This window comes from Leucoraja erinacea, chromosome 4 (genome assembly GCF_028641065.1).
Source record: "Leucoraja erinacea ecotype New England chromosome 4, Leri_hhj_1, whole genome shotgun sequence".
Lineage (NCBI taxonomy): Eukaryota > Metazoa > Chordata > Chondrichthyes > Rajiformes > Rajidae > Leucoraja > Leucoraja erinaceus.
Window position 1 is genome coordinate 86,379,676 of NC_073380.1, and position 18,921 is coordinate 86,398,596.

General features: G+C 41.8%; 1 protein-coding gene across 1 annotated transcript in view; it reads left to right on the forward strand.

The window, feature by feature from the left end:
- The window catches only part of LOC129696654 (zinc finger protein 407-like), a 528,355-nt gene that overhangs the window by 125,909 nt on the left and 383,525 nt on the right, over window positions 1-18,921 (forward strand).

Sequence of the window (18,921 nt, forward strand, 5' to 3'; positions counted from 1 at the left end):
GCTGGTGCAGACTGGGGCGCAAACATAAGCAATGTTAGTTTAGTGCGATGTTAGTTGATAAATGTATGCAAGTTGCTGTAATATAAGCATTCGCACAGCTGAAGCAGTAACAGATAGTTCTTCTTAGTAAAGAAATACTTTTAATAACAACCTGCTTTTTTGAACATTTTAAGTGGGGAAGAATTTTCCGAAGGTTGTGAGTTATAGCTATTACAAATTATTAGTGTTATATGAAACCTTTCAATTGAACGAAGCTCTCTCTCTTCACCCAGTTATGAAATATAAATTGCGAATTACTTTTCATGATCCGACGTTTTATGGAGGAAATAATTTGTACAATGTTATGTTTTAAGCAAAACAAAAAAGCCTGAAATGCCTATTCGTGCCCAATGTTTTAATGTCCAAATTATACAAAATGTAAAGTGTGATTGTTGGGGTGACAATATGGACCACGTTCTCAATACCTGCAGATGAAAAGATTGTGTTTACCTGTAAGACATGCAGCCTAGTTCGATTGAAATAACTTAAATTGTTTTAAAACGATTCTGGCAACCTGAAGTCTTGTTTCACTGTCTGCTTGTCAGTCAGTTGCTCGTACGAATGGTGTCTGATTGCCACTCTTGTCAGTCAATGGAAATGCAACCTGTCGACCTAATGGGTTTCTTTACATCTTTGATTTTTTTCTTCCATCACCGTTTAGACAATGTGTTGTCATGTGTGGCTTGCCTGAGCTAAACACTCTAACATAGCTGGGAATATAATGTTGCAGTATTTATATTTGCATATGGCTTTTAATTTATTTGAAAAGGGAAATGACAACTTTGTTTGCAACCTTGTTTGTGGTTGGGCTCCAATGATAAAGAGCGACCTAATTTTCCTATTGCCATTTCTTGACAGAAGCAAATCAATTCAAGTGCACCGTGCCTTGTTACAGCAGTTAGAAAATTACATTCTGGAAGTCTTATAGGTTAAATTAAACAAATAGTATGGGGAGATGCTCTTTAGTCCAGTGAATTGTGTGGTTCCCCCGCAATGACCTTGCCATCTGCATTTCCACTTCTATTGGCTTGAATGCAAACATTTTACCCTTGCTTCTCGAGCATATTCTTTTAATATTTGATTAATTGAAATTTATTTTAAATGTTTTTCTTTAACATCAATCATCTAGTTTTAAAACTAAAATAGCAACCAGTGAAAAATGTATTGGCTATAGTTTTGATCCGTTTATGTCAGAATGGAGAGGAGCAGATTGGGTAGATAGTTAGAACCTTTAAAACCCATGAAAGGGACCTGGGTTTTTGGGTGAGAAGGAAGAGAAACGCAGAAAGTGCTTATCTGCTATCTGGGATCCGTGCTACAGAAGGTGGTTGAGGCAGATACAATCACAGTTTTAAAGAAGCATTTAAGCAGATACTTATATAGACAATGCATGGAAGGATATGAAACTAATGTAGGCACGTGGCATTAATATAGATAGGTACAACAGTTGGCAAGGATGTGGTGGGTCAAAGGGCCGCTTCTGCTCTGCATGACTCAATGAATCTAATTATTATTCGATGAAACATTCTAAATCAAATGCAAAAAACCTAAAGAGCAGCATCTTTATTTTAGCTCGACCAAAATGGATTAATCGGAACTAACCAATTATATTTTCAATATACCTTTTGGGGGAAACACATTGGTATTCCCCCAATTGAGTAACTGATTTTCACATCTATCAAGATGTGCCAAATACAAATCCAGACCCAAAGATCAATTAGGAGATCGAGTGAACATTTGCAGCAAGTTACCAGGAGCTGGTCAGAGGGAATTACAGGTGATGGCGTTCCTGACTGGGAGTGGGGAATGGTCAGTTCCATTCCAATTAGGGATTATGCCCTGAGCCTTATCCTTCAAGAATGTTGAGCAATCTGCTGCATATGGCAACAATGCCAATTGCAATTACATGGAATTATTAATATAGTCAACTGTCGAAAGCGCTTCACAGGAGTATTACCAATCAAAATTTACCACTGGGACACTTGGAAAAAATTGGGACAAATTGATGTAGGTACCAAAGAACACATTTCCACACTCTGCATCTTTTCCTTTGCGCTACCTATTGAACTTGAGTTTGGTGTGATTATATCTATATATGGTATTATTTGATTTAATTAGATAGCATGAAGTTAAACGAGAGTTTAGGATGCATGGGGGTTTGTTTAATTTTAGTTTAGTTTAGAGATACAGCACGGAAACAGGCCCTTCGGTCCACTGTCCGCACCGACCAGTGATCCCCGTACACTAGAACTATTCTGCACAATAAGGGCAATTTATCATTTTTATCGATACAATTAACATACAAACCTGTACATATTTGGAGTGTGGAAGGAAACCGGAGCACCTGGAGAAAACCCACATGGTCTCGTGGAGAAAATATAAGTTCCATACAGACAGGAGCAAACCTGGTAGTCAGGAGCGAACCTGGATGTCTAGCACTGTAAGGCAGCAACTCTACTGCTGCGCCACCATCCCTCCTGCGTTAGGGGGGGGTGCAGGATCAAAGACTGAGGTGACAAGTCTTGGGTAATAAAAAGTAACTGCAAATGCTGGGTATCAGGGGTGGAACAAGAAATAGAAGATACCGGAATTGATGGAGCACATGTTAGGCCTGGAGAGTCACGGGGATAAAGGAGTTTGCAGAGAATGGGGGGGAAGATAGCCCTGGATGGATTTGGACTCCATGGTGAGTATTTTAAACGCGTGATCTTGCTAGACGAGAACTAGTGTAGGTCAATGAATTAATTAGGGAATTAGGGAGATGAATTAATTTTGGACATGGGCAGTAGAATTTTGGAGAGCAGCCGTTTATGGTATTTGCTGTTTTTATTTCATACCTCCAGCATTTAGTTTTACCTGTTGTATATTGAATGGAATATATAGTTATATATTTGTAAAAGATTGACTATAATTTTCTGATGCACATTACAGCACAGCTAGATTTCAATACGTATAGGACAGAAATAAAAAGTGTTTCCCACGATTTATCAGGCTTTCCATTTTCACATATCCGAATCTCAACAGATTTGCATTGTTCTGGTGCTGTTTTGTAGTGTAAAGCATACAAAATAAAAATTGATCCCAGGGATCATAGAAAATAATGTTTCAACCTTTATTTGGGCAACAATTTTTTTTTTTTTTTCATTTTCTTGCCCCTTATTTGCTAGTCCTGTTCGTTACAGACTTTAATGAAATGAGAGGGGGAAAAATGAAACTTGTGACACATGGCCCATCAAGAGTACACAAAATCACCTGGTTCAGTTCATGAAAATCTACCAAATTCATGTGTTTGTGTCTGTGGCATTCAGTACCTATTATCTTAACAGGACACTTCCTATGTTCAGAATGGTTGTCTATTTTTGAGTAAAGCCAGACCTCTGGGAGAGAAAAAAAAATCAAATTATTTCATCATGTTAAAAATGAAAAGCTGCAATTACTTACAATTAAGCTTTATTTCTTTCCCCTTTAACTCTCCCCAACCCCCAACCCCCAAAATTAAAATAAATTCTTTAACCAAACCTTGAACTCGTGTTCTAATGCAGTGCATTTCAATTGCAAATTGATTTAATTTGTAATCCTGACAAAAGCTTGCATGTGTTTTATTTTGAAAGGGAAAGGGGTTAATGGATTCAGTATTTTATGTTCACTGTTAAAATTTGTATGTATATGTGCTTACCTAATTTTGTGCAGCAACGATTAAAATCTGAAATGCTTAAACAGTGGAGTAAACGAATACAATAAATACCATTCTTAGACAGGTTAATGCATTTTAATTTCTCTTCACCTCCAAGTTAATTTCAGAAATCATCTTATATGCAGAAATCATATTTTTCCAGGTGGTTGCATTTGCACCTCTTATGTAAGGAACAAAAGAGAATGCCAAAATCATATGCAAGTAATCTAACATGCTACAATTGTAAAAATACTGGTTGCTCAGTCTGTGAATATTCCCAGCTCCCAGAAAAAATCTTGGTATACAGTTGATAATGTCAAGATTTCAGTCTTGCCTTTGTCTAACGTGTTACTGTATATGTCGAACTGCTGAAGATATTGTTTGAGTGGCTGCCTTATCTTTTTTTTTTGAGTCTATGCAGAGCAAGTCTCCAGTACCTCCTGCGACATCCCACAGCCCTTCCCACCTCTGAGCATCACCTCCACCAAGTTCACTGGCATGGTCCATTAAGAATAAGACCCAGTTTGTTAGCGTGTACCGGTGACCTGATAATGTCACGGGCGCACTGCAATCATGTTCCAGGCAGGAGTTGGCTCTGAAACTGTCACCACACTACAGCTTCTCTTGGCAACATCTTCACATAATGATAGCCTTGCAAAGCACTTTCAGAGGCTTTTTAACGCTGACCTAATGAGTGTTTTTGTAATTATCGGAGGGGAGGGTTATGAGGGACAAACTGCAGCCTTGAGTATGATAGTTCTTGAACCCTTTAATTCTGTTACAACATTTTCAAATACATTACATTACTGCAGAGATTTTGTAACTTGGCTCAGAGTTCTGTGTAACAACTGGGTGCATTTTATATATGAATGTCAAAGTTGTGTTATATTTTGTTACTATATTTACTAGTGCTGCTTTTTATGATGCAGTTGTAATGCTCATTGTACCCAGCCATTTATTGAGCATTGGGACCATACCTATTTGTAACAATTCCACATATATTTTTCTTTTTCCTTCTCTGTCTCCATCTCTACACCATTCCCTTGGTCGTGGTCCTCTAGGACAGTGCTTCTTAAACTATTTCAGTGTCAATCATCCTTGAGGGTTTATCACAAAATTTAATTCACCCTTTCACTAAATTTTCTTATGGTTTTTGGTCATTTTCATAATTCTCCCCTGTGTATAATTTTATATATAATGTATTTTGTCACATGAGCAAAAAACATAAATTAACTAATTCACCCCAAAATAATTTATTTCACCCTTGGGTGAATTCACCAGTTTAAGAAGCATTGCACTAGTACACTATGTATACAATCAGTTTTGGTGCACAATTGTACCTGTAATTTTGGCTGACTAAACAGAGTACAGCTGTATATCTGCTGTGTGCAAATGCCCTTAATATGTCAAGGACTTTGTGTTGTATAAAACAATGCATGCACAAAATCATCTTGTGTTTATTTGATGAGTACTTTTCGTTGCTTCAGTATTGTGTTCATAATACAGTAAATCTCTGATGAACCACTGTTGTGTTGTTTGAAAATCTCCATTTGTCATTATCTGGCTCAAATGGCCTCCATTCCCTTCCTCCCTTGAAAAACACCCAGGCCTTGTCCTGCACCTCCTTTAAACTTACCATAGCCCTGTTCCAACATTCCTTTAAAATTCACTGAGAAGTTACTCCTACATTCCCTTTAAACTCATCTGGGTCTCATTCTGCACTCTTTACATTTTCCTGGTCCATTGCAAAATTTATTAATCTACTGTGCAACATCTAAAAGAGGTGAATGAAATGTATGTAGAAGGAACTGCAGATGCTAGTTTACACCTGAGAGAGGTAGAAAATTCTGGAGGAACTCAGCATGGTAGGCAGCATCTCGGGAGAGAAGGAATGGGAGACATTTGGGTTCTTCAGACTGAAAGTCAGGGGTGAGGGAAACTGGATATATGGATATTCTCTTTGTATCCTTCTATATCTCCAGTTTCTTTCTCCCCTGACTCAGCTTGAAGAAGGGTCTCGATTCGAAACATCACCCACTCATTATCTCCAGAGATGCTGCCTGTCTCACTGAGATCCTTCAGCATTTTATGTCTATCTTGAATGAAATGTGTATTGGATAAGAGTAATATTGATAGTCCATAAAAGTTGCCAGTTCAACATGGCCAAAGACCCGGGGGTGCTGGATTATTGGAGTTTTGCTGTAGTACTTAAAGGTTTTGAAAAGGTTGGAAATGGAAGTCCCACTTACACATGTCAAGGGGAACAGACGTGGACTACATAGCACAGTTCTTGTCATCCAGAAGCATGTTACAGCCAGTGAAATTTCAGAAACACAAGTGGGCATTTTATGCACAGGAAGCTCCCACTGATAGCGGTGTGATAATGATCAGATAATGTATTAATCATCGTGATTGGATAATGATAAATAAATAGTTAGTGCCTGGAATTCACTGCTTGCAAGGGCAGTGGAATGGGGACTTAAAAAAAAAAAGAGAGAGAAAATGCAGGATAGCAGTCAGCAAGTCAAACGGACAGCATTGGAATGAGAAACCGAGTCAATGTTTCAGCTTGAGCACTCGTCGATGCTGTTTGACCTGCTCAGGTTTACAAGCACTTTCAGTTTTTATATTTCAGATTTCAAGTGTCTGCGTTTTTTTGTTTTTTATTTGCAAAAGACAGAATTGGATTCGCACATCAGAGCGGGAGATTAAACATTTCATGCTGGGCCATCTATCTGCACTTTATAAATCAGAAGAGAGCATTGCCTGAAGATAAGATGGAATGTGAGAAAGAGGATTGAGTCTGAGAACACCAGCATTGAAAAAGATTTAACTGCTAGACAAAACTTCAGCACTGACTTTTCCTGGCCAGTGCACTCTTCAGTTAGAACATGTAGACATATTGTCTCCACCAGCAATCCTCTGTCTCTGCACCCTCCAGTTTTTACTTGGTCATGTCTCTCTTGACCCCGTGTGGATGTGTGTCAGTAGAATAAAGGGGTCATTTAAGACTGAGGTGAGAAAAAGCTTTTTCACCCAGAGAGTTGTGAATTTATGGAATTCCCTGCCACAGAGGGCAGTGGAGGCCAAGTCATTGGATGGATTTAAGAGAGAGTTAGATAGAGCTCTATGGGGCTAGTGGAGTCAAGGGATATGGGGAGAAGGCAGGCACGGGTTATTGATAGGGGACGATCAGCCATGATCACAATGAATGGCGGCGCTGGCTCGAAGGGCCGAATGGCCTCCTCCTGCACCTATTTTCTATGTTTCTATGTAATATCGCAAGTGGTTGACTATCATGGCTGAACAGCGCACGGCAGCTTGGACAAGTGGATCGGTAACTTACAGAGATGCTTCATGTTTAAGTGGGTCTTGTGGCAAGTATTTTGATCTGGGCCCTGAATGTTGGAGATTTCTTCAGCAGTGAGTAATAGAGAAGACGTACATTAAAAAGTGTGTGAAGTCTTTTGATGCAATTGATGAGAAATGGTAACTATGGATGCATTCACTGATGTTAACTCGTGTCCGTTCTTTGAACTTCCTGCGGAATTGCATTTAGGCCCTTGGAGCTTGCCCCTCGGCTCTTTTCTCCAGTGTTGTCTGCTCCCATTTTCCTGTGTGTCTAGGAGACCTCTCTTAAACTACTTAAACTATGGTGCCACTCAGTTCTGTTGGGCTGCTCTGTCTAGAGGCTTGCCAGCTTCAGTGGTAGGAAGCCTGACAGCATCTTACCCAGTTACACGTGCCTCCTATTTAAAAAAAAAAAAGTATCCTGGCTAAGCCAGTGCAAGCTTTCTTTAACTGATATTGACCACCAATCTCAGCCATCCTTGCTGATGCTAGGGTTGGCACTGGCTAGTTGCACCAGTCCTTCAAATGGTGCACTTGCATCCAACTAATTGTGCACATGATAATCGTGTGCTGTAATTACCAAACCTGTTTTTGTGAGTTATTAACTTTCCTATCCCTGACTTTCCAAAAATTATTTTTCTTGCTGTTTATTTCAGGCCATAAATTTTTATGTTAGAAATTATTTTAAATGAAGCAAAGTAGAATGTGGATCAGTCACATTACAGACTCGTATTGTTTATTTCATACTGTCCTTTTGTGCTGACTGTCCTTTTAATACACAGATCATCACTCCAGCCCTCTCTACACAAGGGGTAATTTACAGCAGTCAATAACTGAGCATTTGGGATGTGGGAGGAAACTGGAGCTAAGGGAAGTGCGATGTGTGTGTTTGGAGTTTGCACTTTGTGCCTGGCTGTGGGTTAAGGAGCAAACACCAGTGCACATTTTTAAGGTGTGGTGGGGGGGAGATTAAATGGACACCTGAAGGGTAACTTTTTTACACAAAGGGTATTTGGAATGAGCTGCCGGAAGAGGGTAGTTGAGGCAGATACTATTGTAACGTTTAAGAAACACTAGACTAAGTGGGACCCGTTGGGGGGAAGGGGGCTTTCTGGAGCGCTAGTATGGGTGTCGTAGGCCGAAGGGACTGGTTTCCAGAGGGCTAGTATGGACATTGTGGGCCGAATGGATTCTTGGGTTGGCAACTCAGTTACTCAGGCCTGGTGGGCTGGCATCTCAGTTACTCAGGCCTGGTGGGCTGGCACCTCAGGCCTGGTGGGCTGGAACCTCAGTCACTCAGGCCTGGTGGGCTGGCACCTCAGTCACTCAGGCCTGGTGGGCTGGAACCTCAGTCACTCAGGCCTGGTGGGCTGGCACCTCAGTCACTCAGGCCTGGTGGGCTGGAACCTCAGTCACTCAGGCCTGGTGGGCTGGAACCTCAGTCACTCAGGCCTGGTGGGCTGGCACCTCAGGCCTGGTGGGCTGGCAGCTCAGAAACTGACAGAAATTCTGCCCAAAACAGGTGAGAGATTCTGTGAGAGAGAAGGGGGAGAGGTTGGAGAATCAATTTTAGACAGTTTTCATCTTTTTCTGCCTATCACAGCAATGAAGGAGGAAAGTCTATCCTGGCCTGGATCTCACAGGGAGCCAATGAAGGGAGGGAGAAAAATACTGGGGTGAGATTTAATACTTGCAGGGGAAATACTTACTGATGGGCCGAAAGGACTCCTGGACTAGTACAGGCCTGATGGGCCGAAGGGGCTCTTTAAAAAATAAATCTATGTGAAATCTCAGTGAAAGGCACTTTTTCTGGATTTTCCCTGGCCTGGCACGGGCCTTTTGGGCCAAATGCTCCTCCTGGGCTAATACGGGCATTTTGGGCAAAAGGGACTGGTTTCTCGGCTAATAGGGGCCTCGTGGGCCGAAATTGGAGGTTTTAGGCAGGCCGAACAGCGCATTGCATTTTCATTTCATTTCCATTGCCATTGCAGTTTCAAGTATAGGGCAGGCCAAACAGCTGATTTCATTTTCATTTCATTTCCATTGCCATTGCAGTTTCAAGCACAGGGCAGGCCACATAGCTGATTGCATTTTCATTTAATTTTCATTGCCATTGCAGTTTCAAGCACAGGGCAGACCAAACAGCTCATTGCATTTTCATTTCATTTTCCATTGCCATTGCAGTTTTAAGCACAGGGCAGGCCAAACAGCTCATTGCATTTTCATTTCATTTCCTTTGCCATTGCATTTTCAAGCACAGGGCAGTCCAAACAGCTCATTGCATTTTCATTTCATTTCCACTGCCATTGCAGTTTCAAGCACAGGGCAGGCCAAGCAGCTGATTGCATTTTCACTTTATTTCCATTGCCATCGCAGTTTCAAGCACAGGGCAGGCCACACAGCTGATTGCGTTTTCATTTCATTTCCATTGCCATCGCAGCGTCAAGCGCAGGGCAGGCCAAACACCTCATTTCATTTTCATGAAGGGCTAACAAATTATTTATTTCAATTACATTGCAGACTAACAGTTCAGTTCATTCACAGCTTAGAATGAGACTCGTGGCTTCTCCCTCGCGATCTTGCAGAGTGACTGAGTCACATTGGGTGTTTTATAGTCCTCCCGCCCCCCCCCCCCCCCCCCCCCCCCCCCCCCAGGAAGGGGCGTTACCTTAATGGCAGTGATTGACAGGCGAGAGGATCTCAAGGTTTTTTAAACACTCATACCTTTTTTATTTTTCATCGATGGGAAAATTCCTCGGGGCCTGCTCAGTGAAGGAGGACTGTGAGTAAGATGGCCAAAAATCATAGTGATATATGGTAGTGTTTTTTCTAAAATTAATATACAACACAGACAAGGAGTGGTCAGGATGAGACTTTTAATTATATAGATTTAGACAAGTACAGAGATAGGATAGTTTAGAGGGATAAAGGCCAAGTGCAGACAGATGGGACTTGTGTAAATGGGTTATGTTGGTCCGAAGTGCCTGCTTCCATGCTGTATGACTCTATGAGACCACATCGAGAATATTAGATTTGATATACAAGGTTGGACGAGGTGCACATGAACCTCTGTCTCACCTGGAAGGACTGTTAAAGTCGCTGGATGGAGGAGAGGGAGGAGGTATATTGACAGTTGTTACATCTTCAGCGAAAGAGAGTTAAATGAATTTGATATTGAATCCTGAAACATACAAAGTGTCAAGAAGAAAGATGAGGTTGTTTCTCAAGCCTGCATTTGGCTATGTTGTAAAAGTGCACAAGGCCAGAGGCAGAGGGATCACAATGAGAGTGGGATGCTGAATTAAAAAAGGCAAGTTACCAGAAGCTCACGATCACTCCAGCGGACTGAAGATATTCTGTTGGTGTCACAAGGAACTGCAGATGTTGGTTTACAAAAAATAATCAAAGTGTTGGAGTAACTCAGGAGGTCAGGAGCATCTCAGGAGAACATGGATAGACAATAGACAAAAGGTGAAGGAGTAGGCCCTTCGAGCCAGCACTGCCATTCACTGTGATCATGGCTGATCATCCGCAATCAGTACCCCGATCCTGCCTTCTCCCCATGTCCCTTGACTCCACTAGCTCTATCTAACTCTCTCTTGAAATAATCTAGATAATCGGCCTGAAGCAGAGAATTCCACAGATTCACAACTCTCTGGGTGAAAATGTTTTTCCTCATCTCCGTTCTAAATGGCCTACGCTTTATTCTTAAACTGTGGCCCCTGCTTCTGCACTTCCCCAACATCGGGAACATGTTTCCTGCCTCTAGTGTGTCCAATCCCTTAATAATCTTACATGTTTCAATAAGATATCCTCTCATCCTTCTAAATTCCAGTGTGTACAATCCAAGTCGCACCATTCTTTTAACATATGGCAGTCCAGCCATCCCGGGGATTAACCTCATGAACATACACTGCACTCCCTCAATAGCAAGAATGTCCTTCCTCAAATTTGGAGACCAAAACTACACACAACTCCAGGTGTGGTCTCACCAGGGCCCTGTACAACTGCAAAAGGACCTCTTTGCTCCTATACTCAACTCTTCTTGTTATACATGCCAACAATGAGTAGGGATTAATGGGTCCCTTTCAGAATGGCAGGCAGTGACTAGTGGGGTACCGCAAGGCTCGGTGCTGGGACCGCAGCTATTTTTAATATACGTCAATGATTTGGATGAAGGGATTCAAAGTAACATTAGCAAATTTGTGGATGACACAAATGTGTGGCAGTGTGAACTGTGAGGAAGATGCTATGAGAATGCAGGGTGACTTGGACAGGTTGGGGGAGTGGGCAGATGCATGGCAGATGAAGTTTAATGCGGATAAATGTGAGGTTATCCACTTTGGTAGCAAAAACGGGAAGGCAGATTACTATCTAAATTACGTCAAGTTGGGAAAAGGGGGAGTACAACAGGATCTGGGGGTCCTTGTACATCAGTCTATGAAAGTAAGCATGCAGGTACAGCAGGCAGTGAAGAAAGCGAATGGCACGTTGGCCTTTATAACAAGAGGAATTGAATATAGGAGCAAAGAGACCCTTCTGCAGGTGTACAGAGCCCTAGTGAGACCACACCTGGACTATTGTGTGCAGTTTTGGTCCCCTGCCATTTCCTTGTTCCCCATAATAAATTCAGCTGTTTCTGTCTTCAAGGGACCCACATTTGTCTTAGCTAATTTTTTCCTCTTCACATACTTAAAGTAGCTTTTACTATCCTCCTTTATATTCTTGGCTAGCTTACCTCATCTTTTCTCCCCGTATTGCTTTTTTAATTATCTTCTGTTGCTCTTTAAAAGTTTTCCCATCCTTTGTTATGTTATACTTCTTCTCTTTTATTTTTATACTGTCCTTGACTTTCCTTGTCAGCCATGCTCGCCTCTTACTTCCCTTAGAATCTTTCTTCCTCTTTTGAATGAACTGATCCTGCACCTTCTGTATTATTCACAGAAATACCTGTCATTGTTGTTCCACTTTCATCCCTGCTAGGGTCTCTTTCCAGTCCACGTTGGCCAGCTTCTCCCTCATGGCTCTAAAGTCCCCTTTGCTCAATTGTAATACCTGTACTGACAGTTCAGATTTTCCCTCCTCCCTCTCAAATCGTAGACTAAAACTTATCATATTATGGTCACTATGTCCTAATGGCTCCTTTACCTTGAGTTCCCTTATCAAATCCGGTTCATTACACTACACTAAATCCAGAATTACCTTTTCCCTGGTAGGCTCCAGTACAAGCTGCTCTAAGAATCCATCTCGGAGGCATTCCACAAACTCCCTTTCTTGGAGTCCAGTACCAACCTGAATTTCCCAGTCTACCTGCATGTTGAAATCTCCTACAACCACCGTAGAATTACCTTTGCCACATGCCAATTTTAACTCTTGATTCAACTTGCACCCTATATCCAGGCTACTGTTTGGGGGCCTGTAGATAAGTCCCATTAGGGTATTTTTACCTTTACAATTCCTTAGTTCTATCCATACCGACTCTACATCTCCTGAATCTATGTCACCCCTTGCAAGGGTCTGAATTTCATTCCTTACCAAAAGAGCTACCGCACCCCCTCTGTCCACCTGTCTTTTCGATAGGACGTATACCCTTGAATATACAGTTCCCAGCCCTGATCCTCTTGCAGCCATGTCTCTGTAATTCCCACGACATCAAACTTGCCAATCTCAAACTGAGCCTCAACCTCATCCACTTTATTTCTTATATCGTGCATTCATATACAACACTTTAACTTCGGTATTCACCTCCCCTCTCACACCGGTCACTATTGCCCCTGACCTTACTCTCTTATCCTTTCTCGAACTTTCCTTCCCATTAATTTGGAAGTCTTTTGTAACTTTTCCTGTACTCACTTCCCCTTTAACTCCATCTTTATACTCCCAATTTGTCAACCCGTCCTCCCTGCTATTTAGTTTAAACCCACACGTGTAGCACTAGCAAACCTGCCTGCCAGAAAGTTAATCCCCCTCCAGTTAAGATGTAACCGGTCCATTTTTTACAGGTCACCCCTACCTCAGAAGACATCCCAGTGGTCTATAAAGCTAAATCCTTGCATCCTGCATCAGCCCCCCAACCACACATTTAGATCCCCTATTTCCCTGTTCCTGCCCTCACCAGCACTGGAAGCATCCCAGAGATAACCACCCTAGAAGTCCTGCTTATCAGTCTTCTTCCTAACTCTCTAAATTCCTGTTGCAGAGCCTCCTTCCTCTTCTTCCCGATGTCGTTTGTGTCTACATGCACAACTATAGCCGCCTGTTCACCTTCCCTATCGACGATGTTTCTAATTCAGTTTGTGATTTCTTGAACCCTGGCACCAGGGAGGCAACAAACCATCCTCAAGTCTTGCCTGACGCCACAGAATCTCCAGTCCGCACCTCGGACAGTGGAGTCACCCACCACTTTCGCTCTGCCCGACGTCGGTCTCGCCAGTTGAGTCCCATTGCTAGGATTGGAACCACCGACCTGTCCGCAGCTCGGACTGGACACGTCGTCTCCCCTGACAGCTCCCAAGAGGGTGTACCTGTTTCCATTAGGCACAGCCACCTGGGTCTCCTACACTCCACGTTTACTCCTCTTTCTCTCAGTCGCCCACCTTCGTTCTTCCTGTACCTTGGTAGGTCTTGTCCAGGAAACTCATTTTTCCGGATGGCCCAGCTCCTTCTCCAATTCCCCAACACATTCATTCAGGAGCTGCACCTGGCCACAATTTCTGCAGGCATATTTTCCAGAAGCTCCAGTGGTGTCCCTGCCATCCCAAATCCTGCAGGAAACACACTGCACCATCATGCCTGCAATTTCTTCAATAGACAAAAATCACAAATTTCAACCAAGTGCAGCATCCTTGCCTCAGCCTCCTCATTGAAGACTCTTGAGCCAAAGACTCGCACTTTTCTCACAAGGCACTTCCCTCGACAAGGCCACTCCCCTAGAGCAAACCTTGCTTATATTGGCTGATTAATTCCTTAATTCGCCATTTTATCAATTTCCAACTTAAATTAAAACCACGGTAAACACTTGAATCGGGCTTTTGGCACGCTTTTTAAAATCTACTCTCCCTCTGACTCACCGGCTTCCAGCCAATACGCTTGCCTTGTCTACACTTTCTGTTTGAGATAACACCATTTTCTGTTGTTATCACAGATTCGGCTTGAAGGGCCGAATGGCCCACTCCTGCACCTATTTTCTATGTTTCTATGTTTCTATTACCAGAATTGGTTTTGTTTGGTTTATGATTTTACATGTTCCTGTAATGCAGTGACCAGAACTACGCTCAGTGATGAAACTGTGAATCAACCAGTGTTGAATAGTTCAAGCATTTACATTTCTGTGCATTGAAAAAAAAAAGGAGAGAATCACAGATGCTATTTTTAACCACTATGTTTAAAAAAAATCAAATTGACGTTTTATTGAGTGAATTAATAGTAATAGTTATAGTACAGCTAACATGCGGTTTCAATGCAGGATTTATTTTTAATTTGGTATTTAACAAGACAGAATACAGATTTAATGAAAATCTTCATTCAATACACACTTAAACCTCTTCTTCATAAGATGGTTTAGAAGGACTGTTTCTCTGTTAACAAAGTTCACATCGTCGAGAGATGGAAGACTTTCATTTCCCTAATATCTTTCACAACACAAGAACAATCTGTTACACTTTATAGTCAATGAAGTATCTGTGACATAATGAGGCAATTTCTCCACAGCACAATCCTTCAACCAACAAGTTAATAGCTGTTTTTCTCCAGTTGGTTGTGGGATAAATAATAACCAGGTCTTCAGTTGGAAAAGTATTTCTCCATCTCTCTTTGAGAGAATGCTGCTGAATCTTTTGAAGTCTGGATCAGCCTGAGCTGAGCTGAGCTGAAGGCCACTGTTGATGTGGTCACTGTTATTAGCTTCTGATTATGATTGGCAAAGATCACCTCCTCGCTCTTCAGGTGAGATGAGGGGAAATAGTTTTTGTGTTCCTGGAATGCCATTGAATTGTTTCAGATCCTTGAAGTCACCATCATAGTCACCATCGTGGAAGTCCAGTGAATTTGGGGAAGCCTTGTGATTAGATTTTTATGTTGCTCTATATTTAGGTACAATAATGTTAAGCTAATTGTAGAATTTAGAACACGTGTTCTAAAGTAATGCAGGAAATCTTGGATAGTTTGTGCAAATGATGTGGGTTTTTTTAAGAATGGAGAGCTAGGATGGAGTTATACTGATCAGGTGGAATCCATTCTATTTGTAGAAAATCTATAACCGAAGACTAGCTAATCATTACAAGCAAAGATCTTTGGTGAATTGCCAGATTATAGCTCTCATTCCAGTTAATACATCTACAACGGAGTAAATAGTGTGAATAGATACAAATAACACAACAGGAGTATCGTTTGTGTAGAGTTTGGTGGAGGACAGATCATTAGGTATATTTAAGGTGGAGATAGTTGAATAATTGAAGATTATAGGGCATTGGCATAGAAGATTTGAGGCTAGCATCGATCAGCCACAATCATGTTTAATAGTGGGACGGGCTTGAGGACCCTGGTGGCCTACTCCTATTTTCTTGTCCTTCTGGGGATATCCCTTTTATTCTGTAGAGATCAATATTTCCGATTCTAGATTCAGTGTGAAAAGCTCGTCTGTTCCAATTGCTTGCATGTTCTACCAAGCCATAAATGTGACTCAAAGGAACTGACTCTCATTCAGATCTCGCACAAGGTTGGCATGTGGCCTTTTCAAAGAAACCTCTTGGCCTTAATATTCCTGAATAGTAGTCAGATTTGTCTTACTGCACCAAAACCAGAGAAAGCTGACATTCTGCCTGAGGAGCTATCCCAACACATTTCCATTCTTGTCGCTACAGATCAGGGAGCTGACCTCTGCGTACGCTCTCTTTCCCCTGCGAAAGGGGGTGAGGGGGAGGTGAGGTTAAGTGGCTGACTGAGTGATGATGGCTGTATAGAATGAGCGGTGCGTGTGGTTTAAACAGCTTCTCGTGTTCACTGTGTGAACACACATTGCACAAGGTACACTGTGTCTCCAATCATGCATTACCTAAGGAGGTGATTTCTTGCTACTGTATGGTCGTGTAAACTAATTCAGTGTTTTAATTTCTTCAGAACAGAATCTATATTCTTCCTTGTATTTACTGTCTGTGCGCTCTTGTATCCCTTTCCCTACTACACTGCACTGTTTTCTTTCATTCAACCAATTAAAATTGATTCTTCAGCAAGGCTGGGTGTAGTTTCTGTTGCTGAGATTTTTAGCATTGGCCTTAGTGAGTCAGCTGTGCTAATTCATTTGCCCACCTCTCACAAACTGGGCCAAACCTTACAGCACACATCTGTCCCAATGCTTAGTCTAAGACTCTGCTTCTTTTGGAACTGTGACTGCACACCATCCCCACCCATCTATCTGCACATCTTCCATCCCACCCAAGACACAAACAAGATGTTGGAATAACTCAGCGGGACCGGCAGCATCTCTAGAGAGAAGGAATGGGTGACATTTCGGGTCGGAACCATTCTTCAGACTCAATGGGTGACATTTCGGGTCGAGACCCTTCTTCAGACCATTCCATCTCACCCACCTTGATGTACAACAAAACCAAGCCACCCTGCTCTCGTTCTACATTTCTTCCACTCTTGCACCATTTCCCATTGCTCCATCAGAGTTTGACTCGACTACCTAATTGCCATACTGTCCTGTACTGTCTTCCACAGTTGTATGCATGTCGGCCAATCAATTAAAAAATGGTAATGATTGAGATTTTCTCACTTAAATTTCCACCATGCATCACCTCTCCTGCCCCTATCTTCCTGACATTGAGGCATATTCTCCACACTATTACTTAGACAAGATCGATCCATGAAGATGAACAGTGACTTTGTTAATCTGCCCTTCATACAGCTCTCTGCAGTTCAATCCTCCTCTGGCCAATCCCCACCCTTTCCCAGGTTTAATATTAATGTTCAGATGGGTTTTTTTTTGCAGTGGTTTCCCTTGCAAATACTCTGTCAGTTCTAAGGTACTTTGGACTGTGAAAGGTGCTAATTAAATGCATCCTGATGTTATTGATGGGTATAGGATTGGCAGTGGGGGGGGGGGGGGGGGGGGGGGGGTTGGCGGGGGAAGTGAGATAACTGAGTTAAATGAGCGGTAAGAAAAAGTGCACTAGGGAAGGGTAATTGGAAGGGTCATTTTGGGGTGCTTCTTCAATGGAAATGAAATTGGTAGCAGCTTATTATGGTCTGAAATGTTCAGTCTTAAAGAGCAATGGAAGCAGATTCGACAGTAAAGTAGGAACCTTCAAAAGGGAATTGAAGGGAAAAGGGAACTTTCATCGGGGAAACTGGAGATATGGACATTCTTTTTGTACCCTTCTGTATCTCCAGATTCTCTCTCCCCTGACTCAGTTTGAAGAAGGGTCTCAACCCAAAACATCACCCATTCCTTCTCCAGAGATTCTGCCTGTCCTGCTGAGTTACTCCAGCATTTTGTGTCATATCAGAGGAGTGGAATCATTTGAGTAGCATGGGCACTGCATGGATATAATGGGTTGAGTGAATTTCTATGCTTTTCGAACCAGAGCTTTGAAACATTAATTTTTTTTAACATTTTTTTTTGTTTATTTTATTAGAAGTTAATACAGCACAAAACAGTACAGTGGAACCTAATTTTAGGTGCCAACTATGTAATATCGTAATCCATTCTATGTACAACCTCTAGTTTTATGTTACAAGAAGGAAGTAAGCAGGACAAGAAAAAGAAAACAATAGAAAGAGGAAAAGGTGGAAAAATAGATGGTAGAGAGTAGAAAAACGTGAAGTGTGTATATAAAAAATAAAAAAGGAAGAGAGAAAGTGGAAAGTAGAAATAGACGAGAAGGCCCCTTAAAAGAGAATTTTTCAAATCTGTATTCGGAGATGTAGATCTATCCGCGTCATGAACTGAAATCAACAATCTTTACGGTACCGCTGCATCACATGATTCCAAAAAGTCGATGAAAGGAGACCAACTCCTTAAGAATTGGTCATATTTATCTATTAGTCGGAGTCTCATTTCTTCAAGGCGTGCTATGTCCATCATATTTCTAATCCACATTTTAACAGTTGGTGTGGTTGTATTTTTCCAACATTAATTCTGGTCCTCTTTTCACAAATGTTGCTAACCTGCTCAGTTCCTAGCATTTTCAGTGTATATTTCTAATTTCCACCAACTGCAGGTTAATTTTTTTTAAATTGGGTAGACAAATTTGGGAATGATGCATGAGGGGAATGTTGACTCCAGAGATGAATGTGCACCGGGTGATGCTTTAATGTGGGTCACAGAAGACTGGAGTTTATAGGTGAGAAGATAGGGAGTTAAGGGCCTGTCCCACTTGGGCGTCATTTGCGCATCACGCAGATGGCGCGCAAAGATTTTGTACATCCCAAAATCCTGGGCCGTTGCCGCAAGCGACTGCGCGTCACTGCCTACGTCACCACGCACCATGTGCGCATCACGTGCGTCGTGACGCATAAATGATGTCGCGTAAATGACGCCCAAGTGGGACAGGCCCTTTACTGAAAGGACATGACTGGAGATGGGGGATATTGCCATGCGATTGCGTTTAAGTCATATGTGAAATGAGGGGATTAAAAAGAGAATGATTTTTTCTTTATCTTTCTGAAGAAAAATGTCTTCTTTGTTGCCTTAAAGTAGAAAAGCAAAGATAGATATAATAGTGGTGCTCATGTGGAGTTTTATTAAAGAGGAAAGTGGTGAAAGCAGATTTTGTAATCATATCATATACTCTGATCTGGTTAGTGTGTATATGTGTGTATATGTGGTTCTCTTCACATCTTCGCGAAAAACACTA